Here is a 19,178-nt window from a genome sequence, read left to right as displayed (position 1 = left end):
TAAGTGTGCGTGAATGTTAAATCAGTGCTTAATGTCAGGGAATCTCCCTCACTCCTCACCACAAGTAACAGTTTACATATAATGTGTATATCATTTATCTAGGCACATTAACACTTAAATGTGAAAGATACAAACACATTATTAAACTCCATGAAAAGCCAACCTACAAAGTCTAAATCCTCTCAACTCCACCAAAAGCCTGCAGCAGGTGTGATTTGCAGCAAACCTAGTCTTTGGAACTTGGAAGAAACAAATTCCAGAGTTAAAGGACCTTTAATGAGAACACCCTGCTCATGTGCATGTCGCCTGGAGTATGCTAGATAAGTGGTTTTCAAAAAAAAAAAAAAAAAAAAATCCTGGGGACCCAGTTGAAAAAATATTGTTGATGCCTGTCATAAACAGATAGTTAAGGGTTAAGGTCTCTTTTACCTGTAAAGGGTTAACATGCAGTACCTGATGACCACCTGACCAGAGGAACAATCAGAGACAAGATAATTTCAAATCTCTGTAGAGGGAAGCCTTTGTCTGTGTTCTTTGTTAGTGTTCTCTTTTTGGATCTAAGAGAGGTCAGTCATGTCTCCAAGTTCTCCTGGAGTAGTTCCTACTATTCAATAGTGAGTATTAATTAGAAAGGCGGATTAGTCTTATAATTTGATTTCTACATTTGCAATTGTGTGTTTGCTGAAGGAAATTCTTTATTCCTGTTTGCTGTTACTTTGCTTTTACTGAGAAAGAAAGGAGGGGGAATTCTCTCCAGAGATTGATAAGTTTAGACCCTGTGTATTGTTCCATCTTGGATTACAGAGACAAGTTACTTTCTTTTTATTTTTTAATAAATCTTTTCTGTAAAGGACTTGGTTGATCTTCCTTGGGTGGATTCTCAGGGAAAGGGGAGGAGGGAAGCATCCCTCTATAGTGGATCCCGGTATCTCTCCTAGGAAAAGGGAGGGGGGAGGAAGCAGGGGGGAATGGTTTATTTCTCCTGGGTGTAAGAACTCCATGGATTTGGGGCTCTTGGGATCCCCAAGGATTTTGGGGAAGGACTGTGTCCCAATACACGTACCTTATTGGGTGGTGGCAGCTTTTACCAGATCTAAACTAGGATTTTAGTTTAGAGGGAAACCAAGGCAGGTCCCCATTTTGGAACCCAACAGCTCCAAGTGAGGGTGAGACCTATGACAATGCCTGTGACCCAACGGAGCTGGGGATGAGGGGTTTGGGATGTGGGGGTGAGGGCTGCAGGGTGTGGGAGAGGGCTCTGGGCTGGGACAGGGGGGCAGGCTCTAGGATGGAGCTGGGACTTAAGGGTTTTGGGTGCAGGAGGGGGCTTTAGGCTGGGGCAGGGGGTTACCTCCAGAGGCTCCTAGTCAGCAGTATAGCCAGGGTACAGAGACAGGCTTTCCACCTGCTTTGGCACCATGCTGCGCCTGAAGCAGCCAACCGGAGGTACAGCTCCTAGGCAGAGGTGCACAAGCAGCCCCGCATGGTTCTTGTCCGAAGGCACTTCCCCCCCCCCCCCCCCAGCTCCCACTGGCTGGTTCCTGGCCAATGGGAGTGTGAAGCTGGTGCTCGGGACGGGAGCAGCACATGGAGCACCGTGGGCCCCCCTGCTGGCTGCTTCCGGGGCGTAGTGCAGTGTCGGAACAGGTAGCCACTAGCCTGCCTTAGCTGGCAGCACCGCCGATGAGACACTTAACATGCCTTACATGCCGCAACCCAGTACTGGGTCGCGACCCGAATTTTGAAAAACGCTGTCCTAGATGTCCTAAAGTGTCGGGTAAAGCATGCAGAAAAGATGGCCTCGGGGGGGGGGGGGGGGGAGGAGTGTGCATCCACACTATTTTTCCACTTAAAAGTTTCTTGGTGGTAATAATGGTGGGAAAGCTGATTCAGACCTGCCACTGGCTTTTTAAACAGCATCATCTAACCCTATGGGCTAAGAACTCTGCTGGCAGCCTGTCTGTCAACACTCACACCATTGTAAACACAAGTAGAAACAAGCTTCAGAAGGAGAAAATGTAGACAAGGCCACAGATGTACAGGACCAAACACAAAGGCTTTAGAGACCTTGAACTGTACCTAGAAACCAACTGAAAGTCTTTGGAGCTCCTAGCTCTGGCTGTGTGCACTTGGGCGTATCACTTGTATCTCCTTTCCATTCTATGTAGTTACCCCTCACAAGGGCACTGTGATAGTCAATACTTGTATAATATTCTGAAAATGCAGAGTGCCATGGCAGTGTTACATAGTCATGTAATAGTAGTAATGCTATGCAATTTAGGGCCTCAAAAGGCATTTTAGAAAGATAGGCCAGCTGGTAATTAGTTTCCCGGATAGATTTTCCATTGAGAAACAGCAGCAGTTTTGCTTTCCGTCATTTGCATCAATCTAGTGACACAAACTTCACCTTGACAGTCTGGACCTATACACTGAATGCTTCCGCCGACGTGCACAGGCAGAAATTGTGGAAAAACAACATTGCTTGCCTCACAACCTAAATCGTGCAGAACGCAATGCCATCCACAGCCTCAGAAACCATCCTGACATTATAATCAAAGAGGCTGATAAAGGAGGTGCTGTTGTCATCATGAACAGGTCTGACTACCAAAAGGAGGCCGCCAGACAACTCTCCAATACCAAATTTTACAGGCTTCTTCCCTCAGATCCCACTGAGGAATACACTAAGAAACTGCACCATCTACTCAGGACACTCCCTACACTAACACCGGAACAAATCAACATACCCTTAGAACCCCGACCAGGGTTATTCTATCTACTACCCAAGATCCACAAACCCGGAAATCCTGGACGCCCCATCATCTCTGGCATTGGAACTCTCACTGAAGGACTGTCTGGATATGTGGACTCTCTACTCAGACCCTATGTTACCAGCACTCCCAGCTATCTCCATGACACCACTGATTTCCTGAGGAAACTACAATGCATTGGTGACCTTCCAGAAAACACCATCCTAGCCACCATGGATGTAGAAGCAGCAAAGAATCCTGTGGCACCTTATAGACTAACATGGATGTTAGAGGCTCTCTACACAAACATCCCACACACTGATGGAATACAAGCTGCCAGGAACAGTATCCCCGATGATGCCACAGCACAACTGGTTGCTGAGCTCTGTGCCTTTATCCTCACACACAACTATTTCAAATTTAATGACGATATATATCTCCAGATCAGTGGCACCGCTATGGGCACCCGCATGGCCCCACAATATGCCAATATTTTTATGGCCGACCTGGAACAACGCTTCCTCAGCTCCCGTCCACTCACGCCCCTTCTCTACCTACGCTACATTGATGACATCTTCATCATCTGGACCCATGGGAAGGAGACTCTGGAAAAATTCCACCATGATTTCAACAGCTTCCACCCCTCCATCAACCTCAGCCTGGACCTATCTACACGGGAGGTCCACTTCCTAGACACCACGGTGCAAATAAGTGGTGGTCACATTAACACCACCCTATACCGAAAACCTACCGACCGCTATACCTACCTTCATGCCTCCAGCTTCCATCCCGGGCACACCACAAGATCCATTGTCTACAGCCAAGCACTGAGGTACAACCGTATCTGCTCTAACCCCGCAGACAGAGACCAACACCTAGAAAATCTCCACCAAGCATTCTCAAGACTACAGTACCCACATGAGGAAATAAGGAAACAGATCAACAGAGCCAGATGTGTACCCAGAAGCCTCCTACTGCAAGACAAACCCAAGAAAGAAACCAACAGGACTCCACTGGCCATCACATACAGTCCCCAGCTCAAACCCCTCCAACGCATCATCAGGGATCTACAACCCATCCTGGACAATGATCCCACACTTTCACAGGTCTTGGGTGGCAGGCCAGTCCTCGCCCACAGACAACCTGCCAACCTGAAGCATATTCTCACCAACAACTGCACACCGCACCATAGTAACTCTAGCTCAGGAACCAACCCATGCAACAAACCTCGATGCCAACTCTGCCCACATATCTACACCAGCAACACCATCACAGGACCTAACCAGATCAGCCACACCATCACCGGTTCATTCACCTGCACGTCCACCAATGTAATATATGCCATCATATGCCAGCAATGCCCCTCTGCTATGTACATCGGCCATACTGGACAGTCTCTAAGGAAAAGGATAAATGGACACAAATCAGACATTAGGAATGGCAATATACAAAAACCTGTAGGAGAACACTTCAACCTCCCTGGCCACACAATAGCAGATTTTAAGGTGGCCATCCTACAGCAAAAAAACTTTAGGACCAGACTTCAAAGAGAAACTGCTGAGCTCCAGTTCATCTGCAAATTTAACACCATCAGTTTAGGACTAAACAAAGACTGTGAATGGCTTGCCAATTACAGAACCAGTTTCTCCTCCCTTGGTTTTCACACCTCAGCTGCTGGAACAGGGCCTCATCCTCCCTGATTGATCTAACCTCGTTATCTCCAGCTTGCTTCTTGCTTGCTTATATATACACACCTGCCCCTGGACATTTCCACTGCTTGCATCCGAAGAAGTGGGTATTCACCCACGAAAGCTCATGCTGCAAAACATCTGTTAGTCTATAAGGTGCCACAGGATTCTTTGCTGCTTCTACAGAACCAGACTAACATGGCTACCCCTCTGAAACTTCACCTTGTACAGAGACATTTCTTAGTACAAGCCTCGCTCTGTCACTCCACAAACTTAAATCAAAATGCCTTACCCAGTTTAATTTGGAAAGGACTATAGATGGATGATAGACCAAGAAGTTACAGTAGGTCACAACAACTAGCATGACAGATGTATTGTTTCTCCCTACCTCAAAGAATGATCTGAAATCTCTATAGTGAGGAAGTACTTGACATAGCTTTCAAAGTCAAGTCAGAGGCAAAAAGACAGGACTTTAGTGTCAGTGGTGACCCTCTTCAACATGACAACTTATTCCATTTCCACTTCATATATTACTGTCTGGACACAATAATTAGCATTCAGAGTTAGAGACTTGCTTGAGATCTGCTACACAGCATGATGGTTAACTTCCTTGCTTTGTACAGGTGTGGCTGAAAGAAGCCCTTTGAGTTCTGGTTGATTGGGAGGCACTCTTACTACAGCACCTCTATTTGCTTTTTTGGGAATGGATTAATAAAATACTCCCACAAGTACCACCTTACTTGGTGGTTATATTAATAAATACCAGAACTTCCGATTTACATTTTAAAATACCGACAAGGAAATATTTTAACTTCATTATACAAGACTGAGGATTTTCCCCCCATTTTGGATTACACTGAATGATATTTACCTTTGTAGCTAGGGAAGCCAAGGCTCATCTCAATTGATTAGACTTTTCCTGTTGTTATGCATACTTCCCCACCTTTTCATGTTCTCTGTATGTATAAATATCTCCTGTCTGTGTGTTCCATTCTATGCATCCGAAGAAGTGAGCTGTAGCTCACGAAAGCTCATGCTAAAATAAATTTGTTAGTCTTTAAGGTGCCACAAGTACTCCTGTTCTTGTTTCAGAAAACTTAACCTCAACATTGTTTCAGCACTGCATTTCTTACCTATCACTCCCTCTGAAATAGATTTTACTGTATCATACATTTATTGACCATGTCTTATTTCATTGATATTTTGAGGTAAGTAGCAGACAGAAGAATATTTCGGGGTTTTTTTAAGTGTATGAAAACAAATTAGTCTAATTTGAGAGCGTTGTCAAATAGTGGAACACGGGTAATTCAGTCCTTCTGTATTCTATTAGCAGGATGGCATCCAAATGAATGTATATTGTCAGTAAGGATACTACCCTAAATCCCCAGGAAAGCCCACTTGAACTGAGGATAAATCTGAATCCTGCCTTATCTTCAGCCATTTGTACCAGTGAAAGCTACTAAAAATGCCAGTTTCAGAAGTCACCTGGGTCACCAGCAGGAGTATTGCTATAGAACAATTTGGAAATAATCTTAAAAGAAAACAAATGACAACAAAACACTCATTAATCCTGAGCCTGTAGTGAGTCAGTCAGTCAATCCATTCTAGAACGCTATTTGAATGCTCCTCCAACTAAGAGCTCTGCTTGGTGAAATTCCAGTCAATGCTTTATAGCAAACTGCAGAGGGCTGCACAAAAGACACTAGCATAGATAGTTTTTAGGGATGGAAGAGGAGGGGTTTTTGTTTGAGGTGTTAATAGAACTAGCCTTTTAAAAACAAACAGCTGCCTTGCAAGCCTGAATAGAGCACACAAGCTTTCCCTTTCATCCTAAAGGGAAAGTTTATCCCATGATACTGCACATGCTTTTTGCAATCTACAACGTTGGTCACTAATGAAAGAATCCATTTAAGAGATATTACAGCAGAGAACAGATTTAAAATTTTTATTAAAGTTAAATTTTAAAAAATTATATAATACATAGGTTGAGAAAAGAGTGTCTGTACATGTGGGTATAGTGCTTAGATTATCCACAAATACAAAAAAGTTTGTTTTTAAAGTCATAAGATGCATATAGTGCATAATCAGCAATAACCCAAATTTAGGTGAATAGATTTAACAATACAGTTTAGATATTAGAATCCGTACTATAGTTAGAAGCAAAAGTACAGCTTAAATCTATTTTTAAAAGGAAATTTGACACCTTAAAATTGTGAAATTCCCAGGATGTACAGAATAGCCCCTGAACTTAGAGTAAAATCCCATAAGGATTTTTAAGACCCAGAATCTTTCACAGCAACTTGAAGGTTACTTGAGAATAAAGAATGAAATCTTTGCTACATTTTTTCAAGCAGTTATTCTGATGATACAGGCAAGTGAAGCAGGCATTTTCTGATCGTTCAGAAGTTCAAGCTGTACTTTGAACTGTCAAGAGCAACCAACTGTAATACGAGGAAAGAGTCCAGTACATATATGCACTGCAGCATCCTTCTTCCTAGACAAGAGACAGGTCTGTGTTACCTTGACTGAATTCTTTGGGGTCAATCTTTGTTCTGTATTTGTACTGCACTAGCACAATAGGTTCCTGGTCCGTGACTAAGACTCTGGGGTGCTACAGTAATACTTCAGTGAACACAAAAGGTAATTAATTCATTGACATCCCCCTTCTACCCAATAAATCACTACCAGCCAAAAACAAAAAATCTAAAAACCCTACCTTAAAAAAGGCCAGAAACCCCATTAATCCACTGGGGACTTTGCTACTGCCAAGAAGGGGAAGGTGCTCTAGATACTATGGTGATGAGCAGCTGTATAAAATAAAGATTAGACACAAGCAGACCCTGCAGTTCATTTCATGGCAGATAATCAGCAGAACATGAATTTCCAGAGCAAAGCTGGGGCCACAAGGGCTAATGCAATCCTTGGATGCATAAACAAGGGAATCTCAAGTAGGAGCAGAGAGGTTATTTTTCTTCTGGCACTGGTGCAACCACTGCAAGCAGACTGTGTCCAGTTCTGGTGTTCACAATTCAAGAAAGATGTTGACAAATTGGACATGGTTCAGAGAAGAACCATGAGAATGATAAAAGTATTAGAAAACATAGCTTACAGGGATAGACAAAGCGTTCAATCTATTTAGCTTAACAAAAAGACGGTTAAGGGGTGACTTGATTGAAGTCTATGCATACCTACCTGGGGAATAAATACTTGATAATGAGCTCTTCAGTCTAGCAGAGAAGGGTATGATGATCCAGTGGTGAGACAAAGTCAGACTGGAAATAGGCATACTTAGCCACTGGAATAAATTACCAAGGGTTGTGGTGGATTTGCCATCACTGGCAATTTTTAAATCAAGATTGGATGTTCTTTCAAAAAAGATATGTTCTAGATAAAAAGGAATTATTTTGGGGAAGTTCCCTGGCCTATGTTATATAGGAGGTCAGACTAGATGATCACAATGGTACCTTCTGGCCTTGGAATCTATGAAACCTCCGGGTCCATCGAAATCCTTGATTGGCCTAAGAAGTCATGGAAGGTACTGCTGACTACACTGTTCTCCCTAGGTAACATTTTTCAGTCACACCTTTGCTGCTATTGTTCTAGTAGCTTCACTGCAGTTTCAATAACCATCACCGGTTCATTCATCTGCACGTCCACCAACGTAATATACGCCATCATATGCCAGCAATGCCACTCTGCTATGTACATCGGCCAAACTGGACAGTCCCTACGAAAAGGATAAATAGACACAAATCAGATATTAGGAATGGCAATATACAAAAACCTGTAGGAGAACACTTCAATCTCCCTGGACACACAATAGCAGATTTAAAGGTAGCCATCCTGCAGCAAAAAAACTTCAGGACCAGACTTCAAAGAGAAACTGCTGAGCTTCAGTACATCTGCAAATTTGACACCGTCAGCTCAGGATTAAACAAAGACTGTGAATGGCTAGCCAACTACAAAAGCAGTTTCTCCTCCCTTGGTGTTCACACCTCAGCTGCTAGAAGAGGGCCTCATCCTCCCTGATTGAACTAACCTTGTTATCTCCAGCCTGATTCTTGCTTGCATATTTATATCTGCCTCTGGAAATTTCCACTACATGCATCCGACGAAGTGAGTATTCACCCATGAAAGCTCATGCTCCAATATATCTGTTAGTCTATAAAGTGCCACAGGACTCTTGCTGCTTTTACAAATCCAGACCAACACGGCTACCCCTCTGATACTTGTCATGTTTCACTGTTTCTGATGTCAAAGTCACTTCAACCCAAGTTACTCATAAAGCTCTCCTACAAAGTCAATTATATTGTGTATGGCACATATTGTGCCTATCTTTTTAAAAGCAGTTGATGATAAATATAGATTCTTAAATCCAAAGCAAATTAAAAACTCCACAAGACAGAAAAAGACTCAATGTTTGTAGTGTAAAAACAAGCAGAGGACTTAAAGGCCAGGAAGAGTTTTGCTCTCTCTCAAACACATACAAAAGCAAAAATATATGTAATCTTTTCCCCACTGTGGCTCATCTTTAATGCTAATGGCTATGTACGCAATAGTGGAAATGGATATTGGCTAATAGAGAAATTGCTCAAATGGGGGGGTGCGGTTCGCGTGTGTGTACACATGTAGATATATTTATGTACGTGTAGAGATATATATGTACGTGCGTCGTACATAGCCTTGTGTTCCAGGCAAGGTTATATGAGGCCATGCAGGTCAACGCCCCTTCAGTGACCCTCTTACTGCTGAGAAGTGCCGTCCGCACCAGAGGGGACGGAGGGCGAGTATTGGAATACAAATAGGAACCACACATCTCGAAGAACCTCCAGTTACAGGTAAGTAACCTCCTCCTCTTCTTCGAGTAGTGATCCCTATATATATTCCAAATGTGGGTGAGTAGGAAGTAGTTATCAGCATGGAGGTGGGAGTGAGGATGCAAGAGATGGCAGCATCTTCTGACACCCCCTGGGTGATGGCATAATGGGTGGCGAAAGAATGTACGGAACACCCCGTCACTGGTTGGCAAATTTTGTACCAGAAGATGTCCACCAGGGAGGTAGAGGTTGCTGCCTGTGCCTGCGTCAAATACACCATAATCCTGTCAGGCGGTGGGGGCATTAGAGAGCACATAGCATGTTCAAATGCATCCAGATGCCGTGGGGTCTGAAGACTGACAGGAGCCACAGCTGGAGGCATAGGCAATGACGCAAGGAGGCATAGGCCAAGGAGGCATAGGAATGACGCACAGTGGGCTGAACATACACTGGCACATCGGCTGCAGTGGATGTCCATCACTAGAGTTGTCAACGTTCCGAAGCAGTCCACCAGGAGGAAGGCATTTGCCACCACAGGTCAACTTCATAGGAGTGTGCCTCAATTCTGTGTCCGTACAAGCACCGATTTCTCCTCGTTGATACAGATGCTGAAAATTGCGAGGAGAGCATGAATGGCAAACATAAGCTCAGTGTGTGAAGGAGTGACCAGAAGCCAGTCATCCAGGTAAGGGTACACAGAGTAACCTCGACACCGCATTTATGCCGCCACAACTGCAAAGACTTTCGTGAAGACCCTTGGGGCTCTTGTGATGCTTAAGGGGAAAACTCTGAATTGGCGGTGGCTGCTGCCCACACAAAAGCAGAGAAATTTGCAGGGGGCCGGGTGAATGTAAATGTGAAAGTATGAATATCTTTCATGTCAACAGCTGCAAACCAGGTTCCCTAGAGGAGGGAGGGAATAGATGCATGCATCACCATATGGAATTCGGATTTTCTGATGAAGGTATTTAGGCAGCGGAGACCGAGTATAGGACAGTACCCCCCCCCCCGCACACACACACCCTTTTTGGGGATGAGAAAGTATTGAATAAAACCCTGTCCATGAAATGGCAGGGCACCAGTTCTATGGCACCCTTCACGGGAAGTGCATCCGCCTCTAGTCATAGGAGGGTATGATTGGAGAGATGCCCAAAGGGGCCCCCAGTGCGGGGGGAAAAATGAGAAAAAAAAATCTAGAGAGTAACCACGGCATATGATATTCAATACCCAATGATCCACGGTAATCTTGTGAGCAAATAGGGCAAGATGGCCCCAAAGGTGACCGGGAGGCAGGACTGCCCAGAGGATTCAGGGGGCCTGAGGCAAAGTGGGGGAGCTGCAGCGTTTGTACTCACCCGGCGGTTGTCTGGGTCTTCGGCATTTCGGCGGCAGGGGGCCCTTCAGTCGCTCCGCGTCTTTGGCAGCACTGAAGGGCCCCCCCGCCAAAATGCCACCGAAGATCCAGACTGCCGCTGGGCCAGGGGGCACGGGGCAAATTGCCCCACTTGCCCCCCCCCTCTGGGCAGCCCTGTCGGGAAGAGGCTCACAGTTATAATCATAGAATACCAGGGTCGGAAGGGACCTCAGTAGGTCATCTAATCCAACCCCCTGCTCAAAGCAGGACCAATCCCCAGACAGATTTTTGCCCCAGATCCCTAAATGGCCCCCTCAAGGATTGAACTCACAACCCTGGGTTTAGCTGGCCAATGCTCAAACCACTGAGCTATCCCTCCCCCTGTTTTGACTTGCGTGTAAAACTGGGTCTTGGGTTGTTGATGGATCAAGGTGGAGGAGGTACCCGTGGTGGAGGCTGTGAGTCAGAGGCTCTGGGAACGGTAACATTTTCTCTAGCATTCTCGGTAGCGTTGATAGGGGTCTGATATGGTCCATACGACCAGGGACAGAAGGATTGTCACTGCTGTCTACAATTGGGCACCACAGCATATGGTCCAAGGGATCAAAGTGTCCATCCTCGCGTCCTTCAGGGAGCAAAGAGACCCATCCATCTGTGCCAAGAGCAGCTGGTCTTGATCGAAGAGGAGGTCTGAACCCCTCATGGGAAGCCAGAGGACTGCAGCCACAACTTTCAGCACATGACTATGCCCATGGCAAGGGACCAGAAGAACATATCCACAGCATCAATGGTCATTTGGAGGCTCATCGTGGCTGCCAGGTGGCCTTCCTCCACATGGGCTTGGAAACATTGCTTTTTGTCCTCTGACAGGTCATCCAGGAACTTTGTACGGCTGGCATAGTTACTGAAGTCATACTTTGCTAGCAGAGCCTGGTAGTTGGCAATACCAAAATGCAATGCTGCTGAGGAGTAGACCTTTCAGCCCAAAAGGTTGAGGAGTTTGGCTGCCCGGTCCAGAGGGATAGATCTGTGTGTGTGCTGTTGTGCCTGCTCAGTCAATGGGTGCACCACCAAAGAAGTGGGGGGCAGGTGAGAAAAAGAGGAAGTCTGCCCCCACTCAGAGGGGACCAAGTACCTGTGTTCCGCTGGTTTGGGCATTGTGGCACAGGAAGCCAGTGTGTGTCAGACTGCCCGCACAGACTGCAGGATACCATCGTTAATGGGCTGCGTGACACATGATGGCCTTCGGGTTTGGAGAATATCCAACAGTTGGTGTTGGTCCCGTACCTCCTCCCTGGGTATGCCCAGGTCAAGAGAAACTCTGCGCAGATCCTGGTATTACTTGTGATCATCAGGAGACAAGAGGACAGGGGGAATAAGGGTTTCATCTGGAGAGGAGGAAGCGGCCGTAGGGACCTGCGGTACAGTCTCCAGTTCCGCTTCTGCCTCTGAGCCCGACAGTTCTGCTGCAGGAGCCTGGGCAGAGGGGTAATGAGGCCTGAGAAGGCAGGTAATGTCGGTGGTAAGGGTCCCAGTGTGTCCAAAGGGTCGGGGGTATGGCCTCAAGGGTATTGGTACCAATCTGGTGGTGCTGGGTCATACCCTGGTGGATGCATTGGCCATGCACAGGAGTCCGGGCTTCTCCTGGAAACAGGGGGAAAGGATGGTTCCACCTCAGAGAAGGTGTCAGAGTCTGACAAAATGTTCAGTAGTGGAGAAGATGGTGATATGAGCAGTCCGCTGATAGGTCTGAGGCCTTTTTCTTTAGTAAGCAGCAGCAACCACATTAGGACAGCAGCAGCCATGAGCTAAGAAGCAGAAAGTCACATCCGCACATTCCATCTAAATTGCATCAAAACAGCGTAATATCAGGCTGTTAAGAAGGTGCTCCTGTCCTAACAGTATCCATGATCACCAGATAAAGAAACTGATCTTAAGAAGTTTAAAGAAAACTTAGTTTGACAGCATCCTGTCTGGCAAGGAATCACTTAACAGTTGTGCTTGTGAAATCTATACTACTTTATTGTTTTGTCTTTATGGTCCCTACTTCTCTATTGTTTACCTGTATGGTTTCTGTCTGATTCTTAGATTGTTTCTGACTGTTGCGTAACTAATTTTGCAAGATCTGAATTAACTAAAGTGGTGGGGTATAATTGATTAAAGAATTGTTTTGAAATGGGCTGTGATTGGTGAAACATACTGTTTTGTAGTATTTTAGTTTCAAATGATTGGTTAAGGTAGAGCTAAGCAGGACTCAACTTTGACTATATAAACTGGGGCCCAAAAGGAAGTTCTTTGGAACCTAACTACAGGGCACAGCCCAAGATCAGAGCTGCCAGACCTCAACACCCTGCCAACCACATCGTGCAGGAAGCTGGATCTGATCCTGACTGGCCACCAGGAAAAGTTTGTCTGCCTCGCTGGGAGCGGTGAGCGTTCTATGCTTAGCGTATGTATAAAATTATGGTGACTGTTAATAGAGGCCCCCTAAACCTGCAGAAAATTATGCCCTGAGCCCTAGGAACTGGATAAGGGTGGCCGTGAGCCCTGTGAACTGGGTAAGGGTGGCCAAATTAACCAGGTTATGCCTTGAGCCCACGGAAGGATAAAGGCAGGGTGCCCTAGGGTGCACGGGTAACAGCATGACCTAGGGCTGGGTAGGGCCCGCACAGGAGGAGCGGGCAAGGGAAATCCAGGTGGGCTGTCGGAAGAAAGGGTTACAAATGTTCAGGAGCCACAGTGCCAATAGGACTGGCGGGCACAGACGCTGGCTGCATGGGTAGCATGTGCCCTGGAGACTGGTCTGGGTGGGGAGCCGGTGCGTCAGGCAGCAGTACCGGCGTCTCTCTCTTTGCCTTCTCCTCAGAATGGGGAATCTTAGGCGGTGGTGCAGCATGGTCCACACGCAACTTCTCGTGCAACCTGACACAGCTCAAGGAGGGAATGATGTGGCAGGTTGGAGGCAGTCCACAAGGGGGACTTGCTCCGATGCTCACGCGCATGTTTGCAACTCTAATGCTTGGGCTTCTCCTGCACCGGCTGTACTGCTGCATCCAGGGCACGGGACATGCTAGGCAGAGCACTCACTGCCAGTGAAGGGCACTGTACTGCTGGGTCTGCCAGTCTCGGATTGTGCTGTGCACACGGCTGAAGAGCCACGTCCATGGGGATCTTACTGAGGCAGAGCAGACAAGCCTCTCAGGTCCACAGTGGGATGGATCTATAGATCTCGCAGCAAGATGGGTTTCCCTGACATGGTAAAGGCAGCATTGGTGCTCCTGGCTCATGAAAAATGAGCAAAGGCATGAAGCACAGTTTTTGAACCCCGAAATGCAGGGCATAGTCCCCTGGGTAAGCGGGGAGGGGGTAAATGGGCAGCAACTGGGGCAACAGAAGACTAACTATGCTACCAATCTAGCTATACAAGAAAAACTACATACAACGGACAAGAATTCTCTTGCAGTCCAAACCAGAATCACGGAGGGACAGGAATACCGACTCCAACCATGCATCAGAACTGAAGGGGCATTGACCTGCACAACCTCATATAACCTTGCCTGGAACACAAAGCTACGAACAACGCACGTGCGGCTCAACGGACACTGCTACAACAATCATACGGCCCTGCTGCATGTCGCGCATGCATTCCCACATTTGGAACACATATAGGGGCCATCACTTGAAGAAGAATTCATGTTTTTTAAGAATTTGTTTTGGTGCTTCACAGAAGACTATTTTACATTTACAGGACTGTTGAGATGGGACTCAGGTAATTGAGTATCCCTCTTTTATATATGGGGATACCTAGAAACAGAGAGGTCAAGTCAATTGTCCAAAGTCACACAGATTAAGACATTAAGACATTCATTGCTTTGGCATAAAAGAAACCCAGGTACAGAAGACATCCTCTCCCCTCACTCCATCTTCTTTTTGAGGACAAAAGCAAACCTAGGAACAAGATAAGCATGTGATAAAAATGAAAGCCATTCTACATTATACATTGTTCTGCCAAATCTAAAAGTTAATTATTGATCCTTTAAGCAAAGAAACTTTACAAAATGTTAAAACCCTAGTACTTTAAACCCTGAAATGTCTGCTGTTCACTGACTACTGCACAAGCTGTTGAGGCTGAACCTTACTGTGCAGCCAACCTTAGTAATTGGAGATTATGCAGTGTTAGCACAAAGAAGTCACCTTGCTTGAAAACTCACAACTCTTCTCTTTCCTTGAAAGTCAGTTCTCTACAGTTTATGAGCCTGTCTTTGCTAATCTTTTCCTTCCTCCTCCTGTAGTCTTGGAGATCGAAAGGTGGCTGTCTACAGCATAGTCCTATAAGAGGCTATGGGTGTGCAAATAGCTCAACATAAATCAACATACTAATCCTGAGTTATATCTTTTAAAAGGTTAATTTATATAGAAACACAGAATGAGTTACTGGAGAAAGATAGAATAGGAGCGGGAGTTTCTTTGATATTAAAGAGTAACACATTTGTTCATTCCCATATACAACTACTTTTAATCATAATGCTGATGATTGAGTGACACTGCCCATTTCAAATAGTTATGCTAGTATAAATCCAGAGAAACTCAAGTAGTAAATTTGGCTTTAAATAACTTCATGAAATAAGTATCAGACGGGTAGCCGTGTTAGTCTGGATCTGTAAAAGTGGCACGTTATAGACTAACAGACGTATTGGAGCATGAGCTTTCTTGGGTGAATACCCACTTCGTCGGATCACATGTAGTGGAAATTTCCAGAGGCAGGTATAAATATGCAAGCAAGAATCAGGCTACAGATAACAAGGTTAGTTCAATCAAGGAGGATGAGGCCCTCTTCTAGCAGCTGAGGTGTGAACACCAAGGGAGGAGAAACTGCTTTTGTAGTTGGCTAGCCTTTCACAGTCTTTGTTTAATCCTGAGCTGACGGTGTCAAATTTGCAGATGTACTGAAGCTCAGCAGTTTCTCTTTGAAGTCTGGCCCTGAAGTTTTTTTGCTGCAGGATGGCTACCTTTAAATCTGCTATTGTGTGTCCAGGGAGATTGAAGCGTTCTCCTACAGGTTTTTGTATACTGCAATTCCTAATATTTGATTTGTGTCCATTTATCCTTTTACGTAGGGACTGTCCAGTTTGGCCGATGGACATAGCAGAGGGGCATTTCTGGCATATGATGGTGTATATTACATTCATGAAATAACAGTAGGAATGCCTAATAAAAGCAGCAGACTCAGGCGTATTTCTCCTTTTGAGCTCATTTCGTCCTCTTCAGACAGATCCAGAATTTGAGATCTGATGTCTACAAGTGAGTCAGCAGAGAAGGAATAACACCCCAGCTTGCTCTTGAATTGTGGGTGGGAAACACTCATCCTTTTCCTTAGACCTCTTCAGGTCTCTGAGATAACAGACAGGAGATGGACTGTGCCCCTCACCCCACAACTTGATTTCAAGAGAGAAGAGGAACTACACCTCTACCCTGATAGAATGCTGTCCTCAGGAGCAAAAAAAAAAAAAAAAAAATCTTACTGCATTATAGGTGAAACCGCATTATAGCTAACTTGCTTTGATTCGCCGTAGTGCGCAGCCCCACCCCCCCGGAGCACTGCTTTATCGCATTATATCCAGATTCGTGTTATATCGGGTTGCGTTATATCAGGGTAGAGGTGCATTAGAGATCAAGAACCAAGGCACATCAGCCCCTTCAACAAAGATGAATCCGTCCTGTTAGATAACTTATGTTGGCAAGAGAAGAGGAATAGATGGATAAGACCCTAAAGAATATGCTGCAAGGGGAAGAATGCTCAGAGAAAAGGTTCACTCTAGCACATCTTTAGATCAGTTTCTTAAAGTATATCCGTGTGTGATTGTGGGATCCCCATGTTCTCTAAAGAACTTGTAATAGCTAATCTTTGCTCCACTGCTGTTTCAACAGATCCAAGGTCCTGACTTTAAGAATCATATTTAATAATTGAGAGATTTTTATGACAAAATGTTGATTACACTACGCTAATTCTTAGTTTCTAGGCTACATTTATGAAAATACTACCAACTGTTATGAGCACACACCAATAAAATCTGACTGGCCCCTTCAACAGTATTCCCCCTCTCATAACAATGGAAGATCAGGTATGTAATGCCTTACCGTTTAGAGTTTCTGACAAGAACTCTGCTGCTTATCCAATAAATCCATATCCACCCAGCTGTCTCTGCAACTGTGCTTCACTTACTCTGGAAATCTGAACAGCTCGCTGTACACCAGACTAGCTTGAACTGTATATAATCCCCAGGGGCGGCTCTAGGATTTGCGCCGCCCCAGGCAGGGCGGCACGCCGCAGGGGGCACTCTGGCAGTCGCCGGTCCTGCGGCTCCGGTGGACCTCCTGCAGACGTGCCTGCGGAGGGTCTGCTGGTCCCGCGGCTCCACCGGAGCCGCGGGACCAGCAGACCGTCCGCAGGCATGCCTGCGGGAGGTCCACCGGAGCCGCCTGCCGCCCTCCCGCAGGTTGCCGCCCCAAGCGCGCGCTTGGCGCGCTGGGGTCGGCCCTGGTAATCCCCTTTCTTTCCCACTGCCTCTCCACATGTTCATCAACTTTATTGTCAGCAGGATTGAGCTGAAAGCCAGACTAGGAAAGACACCAGAGAAAACAAAAAACAACAAGGGAAGAAAGACTGAGTCAGTCCCTAAGTGTATTCTCCCAACTATATGCAGTTATATATGCTGTTTATTGGACAAAACACTGAATCTGTATTTTCTGAACAGAGTTGTGCCAAAAAAGTTAGGGATAATACAGATGACAATCCCTACTGCAAGACTACACACTTCCATGGGATAAAACTGACTCAAGTCATTTATGAATTCTCTTAAATACACATTTATGAAGATCAAGTCTGAAAAGAATTAAAGGAGGCAGTCAACTTGTAATCTAAAAGATTAAAGAAGAATCCGTTTAAATTTAAAAATAGTTTCAGATCCTATGCGGGCCCCACCAAGTCACCCTACCACTTTTTATTGCTTCCATCCACCCCAATATTACTTTTGTGGGTGTTTTTTCTCCTCCATTGCTGGAAGACTATATAGGCAGGGAAACTATACAATCAAAATGGTGAAACTGACTATTCAAAGTGCTGTCAACTGCACAAAAACAAAACTAAAAAAATTCTCAGTTATAGTATTAGATGTTATTTTTAACATTAGAAAATGAAAAGTACTGACAGGAGTGAAATTTTGAAGTTCACCTCTAAGGGATACAATTAACTTTGCTCTAAAAAAAGTGAACCATATTATACAGGCAAACTATACATCTTTCGTTCCCTGAGCTTTTAGTTTTGCTTATCAATTGCATTGCCACAGTTTATCTGCTCAAGACTTCAATTTTCTGTATGCTAATTTGTCACTTTTGCTCTTGTGAAACCAAAGAACAAAAACTTTGCTGAATCTTTTGCACAATTAAGATAAAATCAATTCTGGAACTATTTCATCTGGACCTGCATTACTGTACTATTACAAGAGCAATGAAGATGCACAATTGCCCATACAAAGAGGAATATAAAAATATTTACTTCAAGAGGCAGTAATTAAGAGATACTCTTGCGGAAAATATTTTATACAAAAAAATACTGCAATTCTATGAGAAAGCAATTTTCTTAACACGGTAATGCTAGAGAGTCTAGAAAACGCAAAAAGGATGCTGCTTTATGTGGAGAGCTACAGCAGTAGGATCTTCTCCAATGGAAGCATAGTCATGTGATCTGGCTGTTCCAAACCATTATGAAAACATGCAATGCAAGGTCACCAAGCCTGTATATCACTGCAGCTAGAGGAGACAAGAACAGGACAGCCAACTCCATCATATGCGTTTCAAAGGCTGTGGCTACACTTAGCACTTCAAAGCGCTGCCGTACTCCACCTCCCTGTGGGGAATAACGGACAGCGCTGGGAGCCGTGCTCCCAGCGCTGGGGCTTTGACTACACTGGCGCTTTGCAGCGCCGCAATTTGCACACCCTGTTTTCACACCCTGCTGCAGCGCTGCAAATTTGTAAGTGTAGCCAAGCCCTTAGAGACCATCCATGGCCACAGGATGGGAGGAATAAGAAAGATTACCTTCAGTAGAAAACAGCCCCTGGAATCAGTGTCTATTACACCCACTGATTAAAAATAACTGCTCTTGTTTGTAGAATACTCTAAAGCCATGAAATCTTTGTAGTTTCTTGTACTTCATCTCTTTTCAATTGCAAATGTGGGATCTGAGAGGATACAATGAAGCATTCTGTTCAAGCAATGTGTGACAACCACCTTCTCTCCTCCCACCGAGAACAAAAAAAAACAAAAAACCTAAGGGTAATATGAAGCTAGTTTTATTCACTGTTTTCAGTCAACCACCAATTAATACACTCACCGCAGTGTACACCCCCGTTTCAGCAGCCAGCAATGTTAGTGGATGGTGATGTGTGTATTAAGGCAAGCCCTTTGTTCTACCTGGGACAGCTGGCTGGCCAGCCATTCCCTGTGTTGGAGTGGTGTGCCTAGAGAATTCATCCCTTCCCTTTTTCTCTCTCTCACACACACCCATCTTGCT

The 19,178-nt window shown here is 45.1% G+C and overlaps 1 protein-coding gene across 6 annotated transcripts in view; it reads right to left on the bottom strand.

Moving 5' to 3' along the window:
- Window positions 1-19,178, bottom strand: part of PELI2 (pellino E3 ubiquitin protein ligase family member 2) — a 135,602-nt gene that overhangs the window by 96,420 nt on the left and 20,004 nt on the right. The window contains exon 1 of one of the 6 annotated variants that reach the window (XM_045015665.1): window positions 7,900-7,959. The exons of the other annotated variants lie outside the window; for them this stretch is intronic. The gene's annotated coding sequence lies outside the window, so the exon portion shown is untranslated. Of the gene's footprint in view, window positions 1-7,899; window positions 7,960-19,178 lie in introns of those variants that run through there. 6 annotated transcript variants of the gene reach the window in all.

The sequence above is a fragment of the Mauremys mutica genome, chromosome 4, assembly GCF_020497125.1.
Source record: "Mauremys mutica isolate MM-2020 ecotype Southern chromosome 4, ASM2049712v1, whole genome shotgun sequence".
In the NCBI taxonomy this organism is placed as follows: Eukaryota; Metazoa; Chordata; order Testudines; family Geoemydidae; genus Mauremys; species Mauremys mutica.
This window is presented reverse-complemented; position numbering and strand designations above follow the sequence as displayed.